Here is an 18788-nt window from a genome sequence, read left to right as displayed (position 1 = left end):
CAAGATCGTTCACAATATGCTAACATTGCTTTGAAACACAATATCCCGATTGTATCTCCTTGTAGATGGTACTGCATTTATGTTACGCTGCTGGTAGTCCTGTTAGTGATCTATCAAGCAGGTCTTGTGTGCTATGCTTTAAGCGGCCGTACAAGTTTTGTATTGTCCAACCATTGGCCCTAACAAGAATAAACAACAACAAAGATTACCCAAGACGACATACTAAATGCATATTGTGTGCGATCAATAGCAGTAATAGTGGCTTATACTAGCGAATGGTGCACTGCATTAACAAATGGTTAAGTTGCTGCAATTCCACGAAGGTAATGCTATTTCGAACGCCTCGGTCGGTATGCAAATTCGTTACATTTATAAACACAATGTTAGTGTAGATGGCTATGTATTCAACGACAACAACAACAAATCAAGCACAAAAGACCTAATTATAGTAAAGGAACCAGCGTAGGAGCCATCTGGTCTAGTCGCTTAATGGCGGACAGGTTTTTGAACAATAATTTGTCACTTGGCATAGCCACAGAGGTCTAAATGGGAGTGTAGGTTGTATTTGGTGAAGTGAAACTCAATGTTAGTACGAGTAGTAGTTCCAGGTCACAGCAGTGGGACTTTGAAGTGATTTTACAGAAAGCAAATGCGACAAGAGAAATCTCTCTTAGAAGATATATGACCCCTACTTTTCTCTTCATTTTATATCAGTTTTATCATAACTCTTTAAAGAAGGTAAGAATTTGTTCTCTGAAATGGGTCTAGCTATGTTTGGTAGCTCTTTAAATATGTCAGTTTTATACAGAATATATAGGGAATATTATTTGTTGTAGTTTGACCAAAATTATCTCACACTAGCAATATTTTAACATAGCACCGTGTAGAAAATACAGGAACTTTTGACAGCGACATCGGCTTCGTTATTTTGGAAGATTGGGTAAAGAAAGGTGATTGTCATTTCTTTTTAACTAACACAGCCATTTTATTTGAACTAAAGAAAGTTTAAATTATATTAACAAAAGTTTCTGCAACGGCAGATTCCGCAAGGTAAATGCGATTCCGTGCTTCTCGTCAATATGCGAATTAGGTACATTTGTAAACACAAGATGAATGTTCATAAAAAGTGAAATAACTTCTTTCGGCACAGTTTTTTGTATGGTTTTGGTAGAATATACATTTCTATATCGCTCTGTTTTTTTACTCATACATTGTTAGGCCTTGATTAATCTTGGCAAACGAATTCTGAAAAATGTTGAGGAATTCAATGTCGTAAAATTCATATAGTATATCTATATTTTAACGTAGAATAATGTTTTCTTTCCTGTGAGCATTCCATACCTGTAAATCATCGGCAGTAATTAATAAAAAAAAAATGTCTTTGAATTAGTTCGTTTGAAAATGAAAGATAATGCTCAACGTTTTTGTTTGAATGATTATTAATACATCTGGAAGTAAACTATATTTTTGGGAAACACTCCCGAATCTATGCATACTTTGTTCAGATAACTAAGCTTCACTTTTCCAAGTACGACCGAGCCTGACATATCTTCATTTATGTCGTATTTGGCGACCTGTGGTTTTCCACTTTAATTTATCTTAAACGACAGCGTTGTTTGTGCTGTGTGGCGACTGTAAAATGTCTCCACGTACATTCAGTCAGAACTGTATAACTTTGGTCTCTTCAGATCATTCAGCACGAGATTTATGTTGTGTTAAGGGCAAACGTTTTATTTCAAATGGGAATCATACGCCGTTTTTTCATGGAATTGTACTCTGAGTATCAATGAAGGTTCTATGTGTACAGCCGTATGAATACATTTGCGGGTGTCTCTTCATAACATGTTGGTACTACATGTCGTAAGATGTGTAAATGTCGAGTTCTGCTGTATCCGGGGTTAGTATGGCGTGGGCGGTAGCTTGCATTATGAACAGGCTCAGTCAAACCGAGCTTGCAACATTTTGAATTATGTCAAGAGGGGCGACCTGTGGTACTACGCTTTTTCTGTGTTAAATAATAACCAGAATATCTTGAAGCGGACTATGGACTATATCTTGGGAAACGCATCCGGTTCTTTTTTTGTTCAGTAAAGTAAATACTGTTACGAGAGTTATCTTTCCCTGGCTTCACTTTCCAAAGTAGAGACAATTTTCCGGATTAAAAAATGAACTATTTCCTAGAGACTAACCTTAAGCCCTCTTTACAAAGGAGAAAACAATCTGTTTATAAAGTGACATTGTTGAGTGAACACCGTTTATCAATCCTTAACATGTTTATATTATATCAATGCAATGGAAAAGTAAGCTATCTGTATTAAATGCTATATAATACAAGCAAATTCGATGAATTGGTATCCCCCGCCGACAGGGTTTGTGGTGAGGAATGGCAAAAAGATGTATCCGGCAAAAAGTTAAGGGTGTTATTAAGAAGCAAATAATTTCATTAGTCAAAATCAATTTAACAGAAAACAAATGTTTAATTAAAGAGTATTAAATTGTATGATACTTTGATCCTGACTAAAGAATTTATTTTGAATGGGATATGCTTACTGTAATAAGCTTAGCTTTTAAAATTAAATGCAGTTAATTGAAATGTGAGCTTGAAGTTTAACTGGAACGAAATATTGTCTTTGAGTGGTTTGGCACCAGGTGTTGCTGTTTAACATGTACATTTGAACTTAAAAGAACAGATGTCCTTAAGAGAACACAGGTAAGATATCTTGAACATGGCTGAGGGCAAGGTTTGTGCAGTCACAACTGAACAGTCATGTTGAAGGCTTGAACATTTTAAAAAAAAAAGGAATGGAAATATATATATGTATATATATTTATAAATTTATTTTTTTAGGGGGTGGGGGTGCAGGGGAACGGGAGAGGAAACAAAATTTCGCATGTTGATTATAAATATTGATTGAAAATTAAAAATGAAAAAAAAAGGTAAAAGGGTGAAGTTGAGGGGGGGGGGCAGAGGATGCATGATCAGTGGTGGGCATGACTGGGTGGAGAAGTGAGGTGGGAGAATGGTACAACCTGGAAGGTTTGAAAATAATCTAAAATAAGAAATGATTTTTTTTTTTTTAATTTTTTTTTTGTGGGGGGGGGGGGGGGGGGGGGGGGGGGGGGGGGGGGGGTGACCAAGGAAAGTGGGTGACCAGGTGTGGGTGCGCAACTTCACATGTTTATAATAAATGTTCACAGAAAAGAATGAAAGAAATTTAATGAAATTCTGCCAAATGGTAAGTTTGTTATGTACAAATATGTGGATTTTTAGACAATTAAAGGGCAATAACTCTGAAGTTACAAAAGAAATCCGTACATAATTGTCTGTGCACAACCACATTATAGTGCTCTAAATTCTGTTAAAGTTTCATAGTTCTAGGTCAAATATATCAAAAGTTATGATGCAGAAATTGCCATATCTATAGATCTATAGTACCCTATATAGTTAATGTTAGAAAATTCTAAGGGCCATAACTCTTGTGTTACTTGGGCAATCTGTCTGAAACTTGTTGTGCCCCATAACCTCATAGTGGTGAACATGTATATGAAGTTTGTTTGAAAAAAATCTAAAATAAGGAATGAATTTTTTTTTGGGGGGCGGGGGGTGGGGAGGTCGGGTGATAGGGGGGAGGTGTGTGATCAAGGTAATTGGGTGACCAGGTGTGGGTACACAACTTCACATGTTTACAATAAATGTTCATGGAAAAGAATGAAAGAAATTTAATGAAATTCTACCAAATGGTAAGTTTGTTATGTACAAATATGTGGATTTTTATACAATTAAAGGGCAGTAACTCTTAATTTACAAATAAATCAGAATGAAATTGTGTGTACACAACCACATTATGGTGATCTAAATTCTGTTTAAGTTTCATAGTTCTAGGTCAAATATAGCAAAAGTTATGATGCAGAAATTGCCATATTTATAGTACCCTATATAGTTAACACTAGAAACTTCTAAGGGCCATAACTCTATTGTTACTTGGGCAATCTGATTGAAACTTGACGGGCCGCAAGAACTCATAGTGATGAACGTGTATATGATGTTTTAAATAAATATTCCCAACCATTTCCTAGATATGGCTCCGGACGGACGGACGGACGGAAAGACGGACGGACGAACGGAAAGACGGACGGAAGGACAACGCCAAAACTATATCACTCCGACTTTCGTCGGGGGATAATAACACAGTCACGCATCTAACAGTCCTGAAATTGTTTGACTGTCTGACAATTCTAGATATCTCTCCCATAGTTTGACGCATATATATTAGTAGCAGAGATTGTTCTCTTTCCAGCAATAGCTTTTTCAAGATAGGAGGACAGTGTATTAACAAATAAAAAAATAAAATAAACAAAAATATCCACAAAAAAAATGAAAGGATAAATACAAAAGACGATATAAAAAGACCTGCAAAAATAGAATATTAAGTAAAAATCATTTAGAATAGAAGGGGTCGAACCTAAGCAAAACTGGGGGTCGAACCTAAGCTTACATATAAAACCTTAACCAAAAATTCCTAAGTCGAAAAAGGGGCATAATTTTGTAAAAGAAAATAAAGTTGTGGAACCTGTGTAATGTAAGTCAGTTTATCACAGTGAACAAGGGTGTGAAATTTCCCGTAAATTATTACTGAGATACCAGCTTACATACAAAAACTTAACCAAATTAAAAATACTAAGAAATATGTTTAAGTAAAAATGTAGACGACGGACGCCGGACGACAGACGACGACGGATGACGGACCATCCACCTTATACTAATAGCTCAACTTGAACTGAATGTTGTAACAGCATTGTTGTATGAACTAACAAAACGAATTCATTGTCATGAATTACAACTTAATGAGAACCAATCGATATGAATCTGTAATATAATAATGAATATAATTCTCATAAATATATTGTAACATGAAACTTAAATTTCTTGGAACTTAAATGCCTGATAACACACAAATGGAGATATGAGCAGTTTACACTAATACAATGATAGTAAATAGTTAGTATGGAAACGAAGAGCCATGAGAGCACTCCTGAGGCTATCTTATCTCTATTGCCGGATACAAGTGCTTAAAAGCTTACGTGGTACGCCGAGACGGGCTGATATAAAGGTTCGTACACCCGGTTATCTGTGCCATCACTTATTATTTCAAAAATTCTACGTACTCCCCTATAAAGGTATAATATCTATGGAGCCTGTACAAAATAGTATGAAAAATGTGTTGAATCGGGTTTGATTAAATAGCTAATGTATATCACAAAATAAAATAGGTTCATTTAGAAGATACAGTTCAGGATATTTTTTTTAATTTTTTTTTTTTGGAGTTTCCGCGATTTCTGATTCCGTAACGGAGTTCATTCCATAAAATTGGGCCACTAAAATTAGAAAGCGTTAAGTACTGCTAATCTATAACTGAAGTTATCAAAATATTGTAACAAAACAAGTAATAATCTAAATATGGAATAAAATTATGGTAAACAATAGTTAGATATCAACAATTTGTAACAAATCAAATGTGCATAAACGTAAAATGAACATGGCATTGCTAAAAGAATAACAAGAGACTATTATTACAGATAATACTAAAATATCACACGCCTGAAAGCATTTATATCACAGATGATACTAAAATATCACACGCCTGAAAGCATTTGTTGTATCATACGAAACCATTATATAAAACTATATCATAATAATAGAATATAATGCAGACATTCACCTTTCAATAAGATAACTTAGACACTATATAAATTACATTTCCTACGATTCTATAGGGAAGTTTTATTATATTAAGTGATAATACCAAGGATCTTGTGGGAAGAAAAAAGATGTCTGATATCAATATACAATTAATAACAACTCAAATAACATTAACAACGATTATAAGTAATGTTAAAACTGTTAAAACTCTAACGAAAAAAAAACGATGTCAACAACTTATAACAAATCAAGTAATTGTATAATTTAACAATGAATATATAAATAAAGAATGAATAATATCATGAAAATAGTTAAACACCATGTGGATAAATTATTAACAGTTCATAAGATGATTAACAAAATATTTAAAAAAAAAAAAAACACTTCATAAAATTGATTGAAAACTGTCTGTGCTCTGACCGTGGCCGAGAAAGCTTTACTCTAGAGTACTGAGATCAAATCAAGTAACATGAAGAAAAGAAATCAAAAGAATAAATTTTAAGTTATAAACAACAATATTTGAATAGAAAAAAAAACAACAAAATGAGAAAGAAAAAACGTAACATAGAAAGAAACAAAAAACTTAGAAAGAGACTCGGGTGTGACTATATATGTATCAAAACAGTTTGGAAGAAACACAAGAGCTGTCGGAAAACAGCAACACTCGACTATTCAACTATAAAGTTGAAAAGGGAGAATAATTTTGTAAAATTGCAAAACAGGGTAATGGAAACTGCAAAATGCACATCACTTTATGACAATGGACAATTGAGTGATGTTTCAATCCATTCCCATTAGTGGGTACATAGATACAAGCTTAAATACAAAACCTTTACCAACAACTGCTAAGTCGAAAAGGGGGCATAATTTTGTAAAAAGGTAAAACAGAGTTATGTAACCTGTGCAGTGTAAGTCAGTTTATAACCATGAATAAGTGTGTGAAGTTTCTATCCATTCCCGTAAGTAGTTACTAAGATTTCTATCCATTTCCTTAAGTAGTTACTGAGATACCAGCTTACATACAAAAACTTTACCTAATCGGGACGCCGACGCCGACCCCGACGCATGAGTGAGTCCAATAGCTTTACCTATTCTTACTCTCCCAAGCATCGGCCGAATATTACAATACAATTCCATATCTCCCTCTGCTCGAATATGCCTACCGGATAGATATTTCTATTTTTAGACAGGAAATCTGCAGTCGCACTTCCCTTTGTTTATAGCCAAAAAGCGAATCCGTTACAACAAACACCAGTTTCTAATAATTATGACAGCGTTGAATGTAAACAAATATTGCGCTAACTGATTCCGATATATTTCAGTGTGATCAAATGATAAATCGAATGAAATGCACTGAATAAATTAAATAAATGGGCTGATGTTATCTCCTATTTCGGACAGAGACTTTTCGCGTCCGATTTAATCGCTGTATTGTATTCGTATATTAATTAATTGTATGTAATGTTACAGAGTTTGCCTGTCACTGTGTGTATTCATAATGCGTAGTTCATTAGGTCAGCCTTTTTTGGCAGCATGGAGTCATGAATGAGGCTTTTCGCAAACGAAGAGTAACACCATTTCGCCGATAAGGATCGAGAAAATTCTTTAAAGTTAACAATATTTGGTCTTTCTCCTTACACATCACAAGCTAAAAATTATGATATGATAATAATATGATAAATTAAAATTAACAGACCAGCGGTCATTAAAATCCCTCACAGGTCCTCTGATGACACATTTAACTCATTTGGCATAGGAATTCAGAGAAACATAAAAATGGCTACCCCAAAGAAGGTGGTAACAAATTTTGAGAAATGTTGCAGATTTTGTTTGAAAGATTTAGAAATTTCCAAGAAAGGAAAAATATGTCTGTCAAAAAGGAGGGATTTGATAACTGCTGCATCTTTTAATTTATTACAGGAATTTCTTCCGGAATTTCAGCCTTTAGTAGGGAAATCATATCTTTGTCTTGAAACAGAACACAACAAAAGCTGTTTGTAAAACAGCCAATGCTCGACTACTTGAATTGTTGTCCCAGAAGCATGAAAACAACCTTAAATGCTAAAATGTATACAAAGTTTCAATCCAGTACATGCATTAGTTTTGGAGATAGTAACATGCATGCATAACTTTAAATAGGATTTTCTGTGTCCTAAAGTGGACATAATTTAGCCAAAATACATGTCAGATTTATGGGTCTTGCTTGTATCACCTAGTTTTATAGCTGCAAAGACACATGTGAAGTTTCAAATTAAAGTATCTACACTGGAGAAAGTAACTTGCATGTAAAACTTCAATTAGTATTTTCTAAGTGGAAAAGGGGCATATTTGGCCAAAATACATGTCATAGTTATGGGACTTGACCCAATGAGGCTGGTAAATGACCTAGGAAAAGAGAAAATAAAGCTATATACTTTCTAGTACAATGTAATTTCTATATGTACTTACATGCAAAACTTACATCAGGAATTTTTAAGTCCTAAAGGGGGCATAATTTGATCAAAATACATAGAGTTATGGGATTTGACCCAGTGCGGTTAAAATTGTCCTAGAAAATAAAAAAAAATTGTTTCAAAGCTATATGCCTTTCAATGACAGCCATATGTATTGGCAGGGCAAAACTTTAACAAAGCTGTGAAAAGCAAGACAGGGTGGGTAGAATATGGACTATTGTTCAAATAGTGGAGCTAAAAATGAATTCTTCGTAGAACGAAAACTATCAAAATGTGTATGTAAACATGCATACCAACATGACGGCCTTTATTCAAGTCCCTAAATCATTATGACCCTGATCTTTGACCGCCTTCCTATAAAGTTTAATGACTGTAGACCCACAATCATTTTCCAGTTATTGCTTGGGAACCTTTTTTCAATATAATGATCACCATGACCTTTGACCCCCCCCCCCCCCCCCCCCAAATAAAATAGGTCATCTCATGATAACAAGCAATCATCCATTGAAATTTGACGCGTTCTTCATTCATCGATCTGAAACTGTTTGTCTTAAGGTTACTGTGACCTTGATCTCTGACCGACCACAGACAACCATCCTATGAAGTCAGTTGTCAATCAGAAACCAAATATTCAGACTGAGGAACAGACAGATAGTCGAACTACTACATGTCATAAAATTCATTTTTTTAACATATTGTTCGCAATGCCATGTAAAATTGGATCGAAATATTAATAAATACGTCTTATTCCAGGTTGAAAAAACTGGTGCCAAAAAGAAACTTTCCCTTACACAAGATACATGTACACTTCCAAAATTATGTCAAGTAAGTATGCACATACAGTAAAACCTGCAATAGCGGTCATCTATATTAAGCAGCCGACCTGTCTTAAGAAGCCAGTATCTCATTTCCCAAAATGGTCATTCATTCTATAAATTACCTGCATTAAGCAGACACTTGCCCCCACTCCATTGACTTGCTGCGACAGGTTTTACTGAAGGTAAATTTTGAAGAAAATATGGACAAATTCAATTTTCATTTCGTGACAAAATAATCCCTATTAAGACTTTTGACCATAAACCAAAATAAGAAAGTTGCATTATTCATATTATTTTTTTTATATAACAACAGATGCATGTTTGAACATTTCGTAAAAAGATTTGGAGCGGGCCCAAATTTTACTCCTATTCTTTTACTGTTTAACCCAAACTGATTCCTATTCGTTTACTGTGAAACGGAACCAAACTGATTCCTATTACTGTGTAACGGACTAAAATTTATTCCTATTTGTTTACTGTGTAACCAACATTACAGAAATTTAAAAACTACATGTTGACTTTGTTATTACTATTTGTGGCAAGAACCCATAAATCCTAGATTATATCATGTAAGCCATGACAAAAAAAACTTTTACAATGAATATATCATGAATGCTTAACGTTTCCGTGTTTCGTCCAAACTGTAATATCAGAACATATTTTAAAAAAATGCTGCACGCATAAAAAATGTACTGCCCTGGAAAATATTTTACTAACTAGTAAACTACTAAACTAGTCCACATTAAACAGTTTATTTGCGGATTATCTGGCAAGCTCGCCGCAAATGTACTTTACATAAATATAATAACTTGATATACATAATGTCTAAAACAAACATTTTGCTACAAGTAACATACAAGATCCCAAGTCAGACAAAAACGAATGTTCTTGACAAAGATCAAACTTACTTAAAAATTGCAAGATCTATGGTAGAAGACAGGCCAACGCAATTGACATCTGCTGTATGGAACGATGACAGGTTGAGGTAAATATAGTCATATTAAATTCTCATGTTCAGTAAAACTTGTTTGCAAAGTCCTCCATTGGGAAATGAGAAATGTTGTCTTTGTTGACAGATGGTCTATCAGCATTATTCACATGTTTTATAGTAGCAGATTTTAGCACAGAATGATAAAAGATTTGTGAAGGCATTAAACGAAAGCTCATGCTTGAATATCAGATAATGCTGTTAGGGTGTATGTTTCCCTATAGCAAATACAGTGCAACCTCTGTAGAGCAACACCCTTTGGGAGATACAAAATATTGCCTGTTATGTAGAGGTTGCTGTTCTGGAGAGGTAAATTTGAAAGCATATTTCATCTTACGAAAAATTTAGATTATGTTGTTATAGAGAGGTGTTTGCTTATGAGAGGGCCGCTCTGGACAGGTTGTACTATGAATTCAATATCTAAACAATTACTCAAGCATAATTATACACTTCTTCACTTGGTGATGTTATATATATATATTACAATTTAGACCTCAAAATATATTAATAGAAACTTCTCGTTTTCAATCTGGTTGAACAAATACAAATTCATTTCGAAAGTAGTATATTACGCTTTGTAAAGCCATTTTAAATGTTAGGCCTATTTTTCAACAAGGGTGGCAGTGTTACATAATTATGGATTTTTCTACAAAAATTATAACCTGGCTATAAATCTTAAATGGATAAATATATAATAATAATCAAAACATTCCCACAACTTAAATACTGATTTACCGGTTTGAACAAATCTGTTTCTTGAAGAAAAGAATGATTTTTTTGAAATTTGTTGTTTCGAAAATAATGGTTTAAACAGTAGGAATTAGTTACCAATATAATTTAAAGGTACTGTTCACAGTGATACCTTCTTGGACAGACCTGGGTAAGAATATACAATGTACATCTGACCTATTACAGAGGAAAACCAATTTGAATGCTGATGTAAATTGATATCAGAATCATCTTAGGAACTTTGAGCAAATTTTAGTGCTTACTGAAATCTTTTGTCAGATTGTTTTAAAAGCACTTAGAAAATAATTCTTTAATATAATATGCTGGGAACAGTCTATAACTATTTTTCACCTAATGAATGGGTCACTTTCAAGAAAATATATTTTAACTGAAATTAAACAGTAAAGACCAAATTAGAAAAAAAAGCTATTAGGCACTTATAAAATATTGATATAAACTAGTAGTAGTACACTGAGAAAAAAGAACAATTCATAGATGAAAAGTTGAAAGCTTTCTGTTTTACAAAATGAACATTCATTATTTACAGACAAGTGACATTTCATTTTCAAAAAGTTTATTCTCTATTTAAAGGGAGGATATATCAGACTTGATATCTACTTAAGTCTACAAGGAATGCACAAAGCCGTGTGAAATAAGTGCTGACTCTGTCCTTCAAAACGTTGAAGCTGTACAATTATTGACTTATGATTTTTCTAAGGTACTGGAGGAATGGAAAACTAAAGCTCCAGTTTTTCATAAAATTATTACCTCTGCAATAACTACAAAAAAAATAGAAATCAAGCATATAGTTAACATAGCTTTTGCTGGATCTGTCTTGTTTACATGCAGAAACCAAAACATGTCTGCAATTTCTCATATAGTTGGTCTACTTCTTGATTATGGAGGTGCTAATGATGAGACAATTGAAAGACTATGTAGACTAGGGGCTAGTGTAAGCACTGATTCTGTCTATTTAAAAAACAGGAAATATCAAAGTTACATGATAAACAAGTCAGTGAAAAGTTAACTGAACTTAAAAACAATGTAACTGATGCTGAAACTTCTAAGAAAACCATTTAGTCAATCAAAAATCTAACTAATCCGTCCACTGCAGCTGTGTCAAATAGTATGAGTCAATTGTCCAGATCAACAGAAAATATTCAAGCTGTTTTTCCTCCTGGTATGCATGTTGTTAATGCTTCAAATGGAATTTTCAGTAACTCTTTCATGCCTTTGACAGAACCTGTGGCTGTATTAACAACAAGTGCCGCAGACATCATGATGGTCTGTAAAAAATACAGAGGAAATAAAAATTAATGACAATGAAAAAAGTAATATTCAACATTGCCTTCTATAAATACTGAATCTATGTTTGTGCAAACAGCTGATGTCAAGGAAACTAAATTACGCACAGAAAAGCTCTTAGAAAGGTGTAATTCTAAAATGGAGAATGAAGTAAACGTAGAAATATATGGCGATAACCGTGATTTGAGAGTGAATAGGTCACACCAAAGTGAACACAAAAAGGCTAAAGATTTTCATTGGTTTATAACATTAGCTGCTGAATTACGATTGAAGGGCACCAATCTATCATACAAAAACCCCCCAAAACCCATCATGACAGTGAAAAATGAAGAATTCCTTCCATCTCCTGAAGACAACAATGAATTACAGGAATGTTTTGCACATCATTTACAAAAAGTACTTGTAAAAATTCATTAAATGCCTTGAAAAATTTTCAAACATAATTCCAGAAATGATAGAATACACACATAGATAATTTTAAGACAAAATCAGAATACATTTTACTTGATCTTTACGACAAAAACGAAAGCAAAAATGAATATATGATTGACATTCTTACTGATTTAAATGAGAAATTTATTCATTTGATTGACTGCGGAGATGAACATAATATTATTGAAAGAAAAGTGTTTGGTGGAGATGTGCTTACAAATGAAAGGGCATACCAAGCTCAATTAGATATGACAAATGGAGAAACTGATAGTGACAAACTTTTAGGGTCTATACACAGACCAGAGGGATTGCACAGACTAATGAATCTGCTGAAATACATCTTTGACATTTTTTATCTAACCTCCAGTGTTAATTAACAGGAGACATTGTATCAACTGAAATGTCTTACATAGAAGAGATGTAAAGATAGATATGACAACTTCATACAGACAGTGTACGAATTTTATTGATGATATTTTAGATGGTCATATCATTGCTGCTGCATGCCATTATTTTGGAATGAAGGATCAGAATTCTACACAAACACAAAACAAGATACCAACATACATAGAACTTACATCTGTAAAAAACCAGCTGGAGTGGATAAACAATGCGGCTAAAAATATACTCGAAGTAAATGTGATCGAGGGTTCCGGAGCTATACCTGATATTTTGGAAGACATACAATATATGCAAACTCAAATGGAAAGCATCACAAATTTAGATATTACAGGTAGATATGAATGCCCACATGAGAACTGTCCAAAAACATATAAGCAGTTTCACTGGTTAAAGCGACATTTGAAAGAAAAACATAATACAACAGTAAACATTAATCCTCCGCAACATTCTTCAAGCAAAAGTTCATTTTATGATGAAAAATGTAAGGTAGCTTCTGCTTTCATGAAAGTCTCTCTTCTGTTTAGAGATACAGAAGATGCATACAAAATGGGAAATGGAAACAGACTCATCAGAAATGCTAAGTATGAAATGCTCCATTTTGACCAGGGTCACCATATCAAATACAGATTATGGATGTGGAGGGTGCTTGCCTATTATATAGCCATTCTGTCTGAAAAAGAAGCATATGAATACAAATGGAACATGTCTTTTAACATGGGCAGAGGGGTTGGCCACCTTATTCCCAATGACAATTTGGTAGAAATAAATGTGAAGACAATCATAATAGTTTTATGTAACTGAATTAAAACTGCTGTGAAAACCCTTTTAATTTGTAAATAGCAAGTCATAAGAACATGATGTACTCTTCTCAGTTGTTGTTGTCAATTAAAAGGTATGAAGTCTGTGGTGTTGTTCTGTGCAGAACTACTGTTTGATCCACCTATGTACTAACAATGTTTTTTCTTTCAATACATAAATAGAATTTATAAGACAAATCCTTTTATATAATGCATGATCAGCAAAAGAACTTTTAAAATAGACAGTAATACAGTTGAACCTTCCTTAGTGGCCATAGTCAGCTAACTTCCAAACTTGACTTTTTGCTCCATTTTCAAACTGTATTAAACAACTACCTCTGCTGCTAAATACAGGTTTGACTGCTCCAGTTTTGCATGTGGAACAGATTTGAGCAATCTGTCAAAGGATACATAAATTTAATGTGACAAAACTTACCATTCAATGTTTTGAACAGTGTCTTCCTCAAACTCGAAGTCCATGTCTGTGTCACCAAATACAGCTGAATATACAGTTAGAATTTTGATAGCAACACCTTGGCGAAAAATTCCGAAATTATCAAGTATACTTTATTGTTTCATTTGATAGCTCATGACTGGCAACAGTACTGTAACTGGAACCTTCCCTATCAAGTTCATTTTTCAACGCCAACAAGTGAGTCTCTAGTCTGTTAGTATCTTCGTCTGATACAAAGCGATCCATGCCTGAGTAGCCAATTTTATCACCTTCAACCTCCATTCTGAATTGAATTTTGTTTTCTCCGCATCTACCACACTCACATGTCTTCTCACAAATGTTATAGCACTTGCACCCCTTCACAGTTTTTGAAGATTTGTCACCATAGAGATGCCGAAGAGCAATTCTTCTACACTTGTCACTTTTAACCAAACTAAGCATCTCTGGTGATAATTCCTCAGTTGTTGACCTACACGTCCTATCTGTTGCAGATATGCATCATACTCCGATGGTGGCCCATAATGCAACACACAGTTACAACTGAAATCTAATCCCATTCCAACAGCATTTGTTGCAATGATAACACGGAGGTTGCTTTTACTGTCTTTAATTGTCGACAAAATCCTTGCTTTCACTTTCTTATTTGTTCTTGAATGAAACATATCAAACAGATGTTTGTCCTCTCCTTCATCCTTGAAAAACAAGAAAAGTTTCGAACAGTCCTGAATCCACCTACAGTATATTATTACCTTATTGCACTGTTTTCCTTCTGTATTTAGTTTCTCAGTTAACCATGTAAAGCATGATGCTGGCTCCACTGGTACTTTGGTGAGTGTTATTTTGATATTTTCTCTGTCTAGCGATTCTATAACTTCTAAAACTTCATAGCCAGGAGACGTTGAATTCTAACCCGCACTGATATACTAGCTGTCGCAGTCAATGCCAGCATTGGACAATGAGGCACCATTGCCCTTAGTTCTCCAACCCTGCCAAACTCTGACCGAAACGCATCTTCATCCTTCTTATCAAGTCCCCTATAAAAAAAAAACAGAACACACAATTATATTATGAACAAGAGTGCAAGAATATCACAATATACACCTGTCATAGCAAATTACTTTATACAAGCACCAATGTTTGCAATCAGAATAAATTAAACAAGTTGATGATTCTTGTACATTTTACTTCCTCCGAATGTCTCCTGTCATTACATGTGAACTTTATGCATAACAAAAATGTCTGTTTCCGGTATCCTGACCTACCCAACATTTTTGGTCCCACCGTAAATGTTTTTGAAAATATGTTTTCAACTTTTTAATTTTTTTTTGCAAAACTGCACTTTCTATACTTTAAACATGGTCAGTGATGTTAGAAATCAACTTCCTTATGCTCTAAAAGCAGATTCCGTAACCCCCTATTCGTATTAACTTTTGACACATAAATAATTTCCGAAAATTCTTTTATGAAAAAAAATATATTAAAAAAAAATTCCGACCTACCTACCCTTTTTAGCATGTTACCGGAAACAAAGAATTTTTACTAGGCCCTATTAACAATATCCTTTCAAAATGGATATCATTTGTTACCTAAATGAAGTAAATAGGTGGAATCATTTACCTTTCATATGCATTTTAATAAAACAAGTCATTGTGACATTTCACATATTGTTGACCTTAAATGAGTGTCAAATGTGACCTGCACATAAAGTTTGGTGTAGAAGCCTTCATCATCCCACTAAAAGACCATACAAGAAAATTTCATTCTTAAATAAATGTTTGACATTTGACCTTCAAGTGTGACCTTGACCTTGAGAACTAAGGACCTGGTTCTTGCGCACGGCACTCCAATTAACGGTTGTGATCATTTATGCCAAGTTACATAAAAACCCCTCCATGCACGAAGAAGAAAATCTCCGGACAAGTTTGCGGATGCTGCCTGCTGCCCCATAATAGGTACAGTCTTTCAGACGGGCGTATATTCCCCTATATAATAATGCAAAAAATAAAAAAAGATATTATATGTTGGGATGTCTAGGTGTGTGTTAAAGGCTCAAACTGCCTTTGTCTAATGACTCTGACATGTGGCACATTTTCAGTCTTATGTATCAAATACATTAATTTCTTGTTAAATCCTATTTCTGATAATTGTTTTATTTCACATTTGTCAAAAATTTGAATATTACTGTATATACTAGAATGTTTTATTGAATCTATTAATGATTTTATTACCACTCTTTATTGCTCTAACTTTAACACTACATGTGCAATAATAAAAGTAGTGCTTTTCTAACGATGTAAGTACACATATTAAACATCTAATTGGAAATTAAGCTATTTCATCTGTTTTTCAGATAGAAATTTAAGGTATTGTGGACCTTTAACCCGCTGACGGCAAGTGAATCTGCATTAGCGACCAGTGCAGACAAAGATCAGCTTGCACATCCGTGCAGGTTGATCATGGTCTGGACTGTTCGCTATTCAGTCACGACTCAGTAAATTTTCCTTGAACACCCCTTTGAATAATAAATGGTGCTGCCCAAATTGAATGATAGGCCAGTCCATTTTAGATATTTAGCAGGGTAAAGGTTAAACTGTTGTGCTTTAGTTATTTCTATGTTCTGAAAGGTTTCGCCTTTTTTTATTCTTATGTTCCCCGTTCCAAAATTCTTGTTCGCAGGGATGCATGTTTGTCAGAATAATTTGTAGAATTGATGTATTGATTACGTAACATAAGAGCACAGATAGTGCTCGACTCCATTTTCATGCTATCTTTGCTATAATTATTGTTGAATTGCTGTTAATAATAGAATTTGGGTCATTTATGGCTGATTGGGTTTATTATATGGATGACTGGGTCCCTGCTTCGCACATTGTCATATACAAAAGTTAAAAGGGAACCAGATAGTTAATAGAGCAGGTACTCGTTGTAAGACGTTGTGTTTAAATTTGAACCAATCAGAAACAAGTTCTAAAAATAGCACGTCTAAAAATAGCACGTCTGCTGGGGTATAAATAGGTAGATGGATGACAGAGAGCTCATTCGGTATCCAGCGGTTAAAGAAGACACATCGAGGATTCAACTTATAATTTATCCCAGTACCTTGAGAAGGAGACTATTGCAGTCACCCTGTCAGGGCGGATAAATTATTAAAAAAAAGGCTTTGGAAGTTCTTTGACTAAAGAAGAGTAGCAGAATTTCGATAAGGTTTCGAGCTATAGGGCCAGCGCAAAGGAGTTTTACCTTAAAGGTAATTGAATGCTATAGACGATAGCATATATAGGCTGAGCATCGGGAAGCTGAGACAGAGACCCAGAGTTTGGTAATCTACTGAGATAGTAGGAGAGTTCCAGCTTATGGACGGTTCAGCATTATTGGCGAAGTACAGCCAAGGCATCGGGATAATACCTATATGGTAGTTGAATGCTACATATGATAGCATATAGGCGCTGAGCATCCAGGAGTCAGGGCAATCTTATAGAGTTTGAGAGGACAGAGGCCGAGCATCTATGCGATAGGACTCGTATGTTGTTGATTCAAAGACATTGTCTGACGGGAACTCCAACAAAAAGACCAGTCAAGTATAGAGTCTCCAGCCTATAGGAGTTTGAGCTAATCATTTTTAATTAAAGATTGTTAGTTTGAAACATTTAGTGATTTGCCTGATCCCTGAAATTGTCTAGCTCATAATAGAAATCATTTACGAATCATTGGTACACGAATCATTTAGGCAAGGTAGCCAGAGGAAAATTCTATATCTGAGATATTTGGTCTCACCAGCTTTACGTTTAAACAAAGGACATTCTACATTCGTTTGTCAGCTAGTCTAAGACATAGTCACCTTAGTGATTGGACCCAAACCATTGTTCAAGATACTAAAGGCGTAGGCACTTCCCTGGGTCATATAACGAGTATCCTGACAATTTGGGGGCTCGTCCGGGATCTATATCCAAGGAGGTACAGAGACTAGTGGTTTAAACGGTCTGTGGGTGTACCAGAAGGCGCTGTGACTGAAGGTAGTCTGAGTCACATATAGTTGAATTTTAGAGTTAGTTCCATCCTAAAGCTTAAAGATGAACTACGATAAATGGGTTGAGATGGGTGAACGTATGGGTCTCTCAGGTTCAGAGCTCATAGATTTTGTAGATAGGAAAGAAAAGGAATATACGGAACGTGAGGAGCGTATGCTGAGACGAGATGAGGAAAGGCGGCGTCATGATGATGAGCAACGTAGGTTCGAGGCTCAGGAAGCTGAGAAGAAACGACTTTTTGAGCTTGAACAGGCCGAGAAGTTGCGGCATTATGAGGAACAACAGGCAAAAGAGAAAAGGTTATTTGAGTTGGAACGTTTAGAAAAGGAACGAGCTTTGAAAGAGGAAGAACGAGTTTTGAAAGCGCAGGAATTTGAAATGTTAAAACTAAAGGCTGAAGCCGGAGCTTTAGGAGCTGATAAAGGTGCTGAGCACTTCAGCAGTAAAACATTGCGGCCAAGGCTACCGAAGTTCGAGGAAAGTAAAGATGATATGGATGCATACCTCGAACGATTTGAGCGGTTTGCGAAAAGCCAGGGATGGAAAGAAGAGACATGGGCTGTCAGCCTCAGCTCATTACTCACAGGAAAAGGCCTGGACGTATACACAAGCATGCCTCCAGACCAAGCTAATGACTATACGGCATTAAAGAAAGCAGTTTTGAAGCGTTATCAGTTAACA

At 34.8% G+C, this 18788-nt stretch overlaps 2 pseudogenes; one reads left to right on the top strand and one right to left on the bottom strand.

The window, feature by feature from the left end:
• The first annotated feature begins 11548 nt into the window (after positions 1-11548).
• On the top strand, positions 11549-12803 carry LOC128551620 (uncharacterized; annotated as a pseudogene).
• Positions 12804-14181: 1378 nt separating this feature from the next.
• On the bottom strand, positions 14182-15809 carry LOC128551619 (ATP-dependent DNA helicase RecQ-like; annotated as a pseudogene).
• Positions 15810-18788: the final 2979 nt, after the last annotated feature.

The sequence above is a fragment of the Mercenaria mercenaria genome, unplaced genomic scaffold (assembly GCF_021730395.1).
Source record: "Mercenaria mercenaria strain notata unplaced genomic scaffold, MADL_Memer_1 contig_133, whole genome shotgun sequence".
In the NCBI taxonomy this organism is placed as follows: domain Eukaryota; kingdom Metazoa; phylum Mollusca; class Bivalvia; order Venerida; family Veneridae; genus Mercenaria; species Mercenaria mercenaria.
Note: the sequence above shows the minus strand (reverse complement) of the source record. Positions and strands in the feature narration are given on the sequence as shown.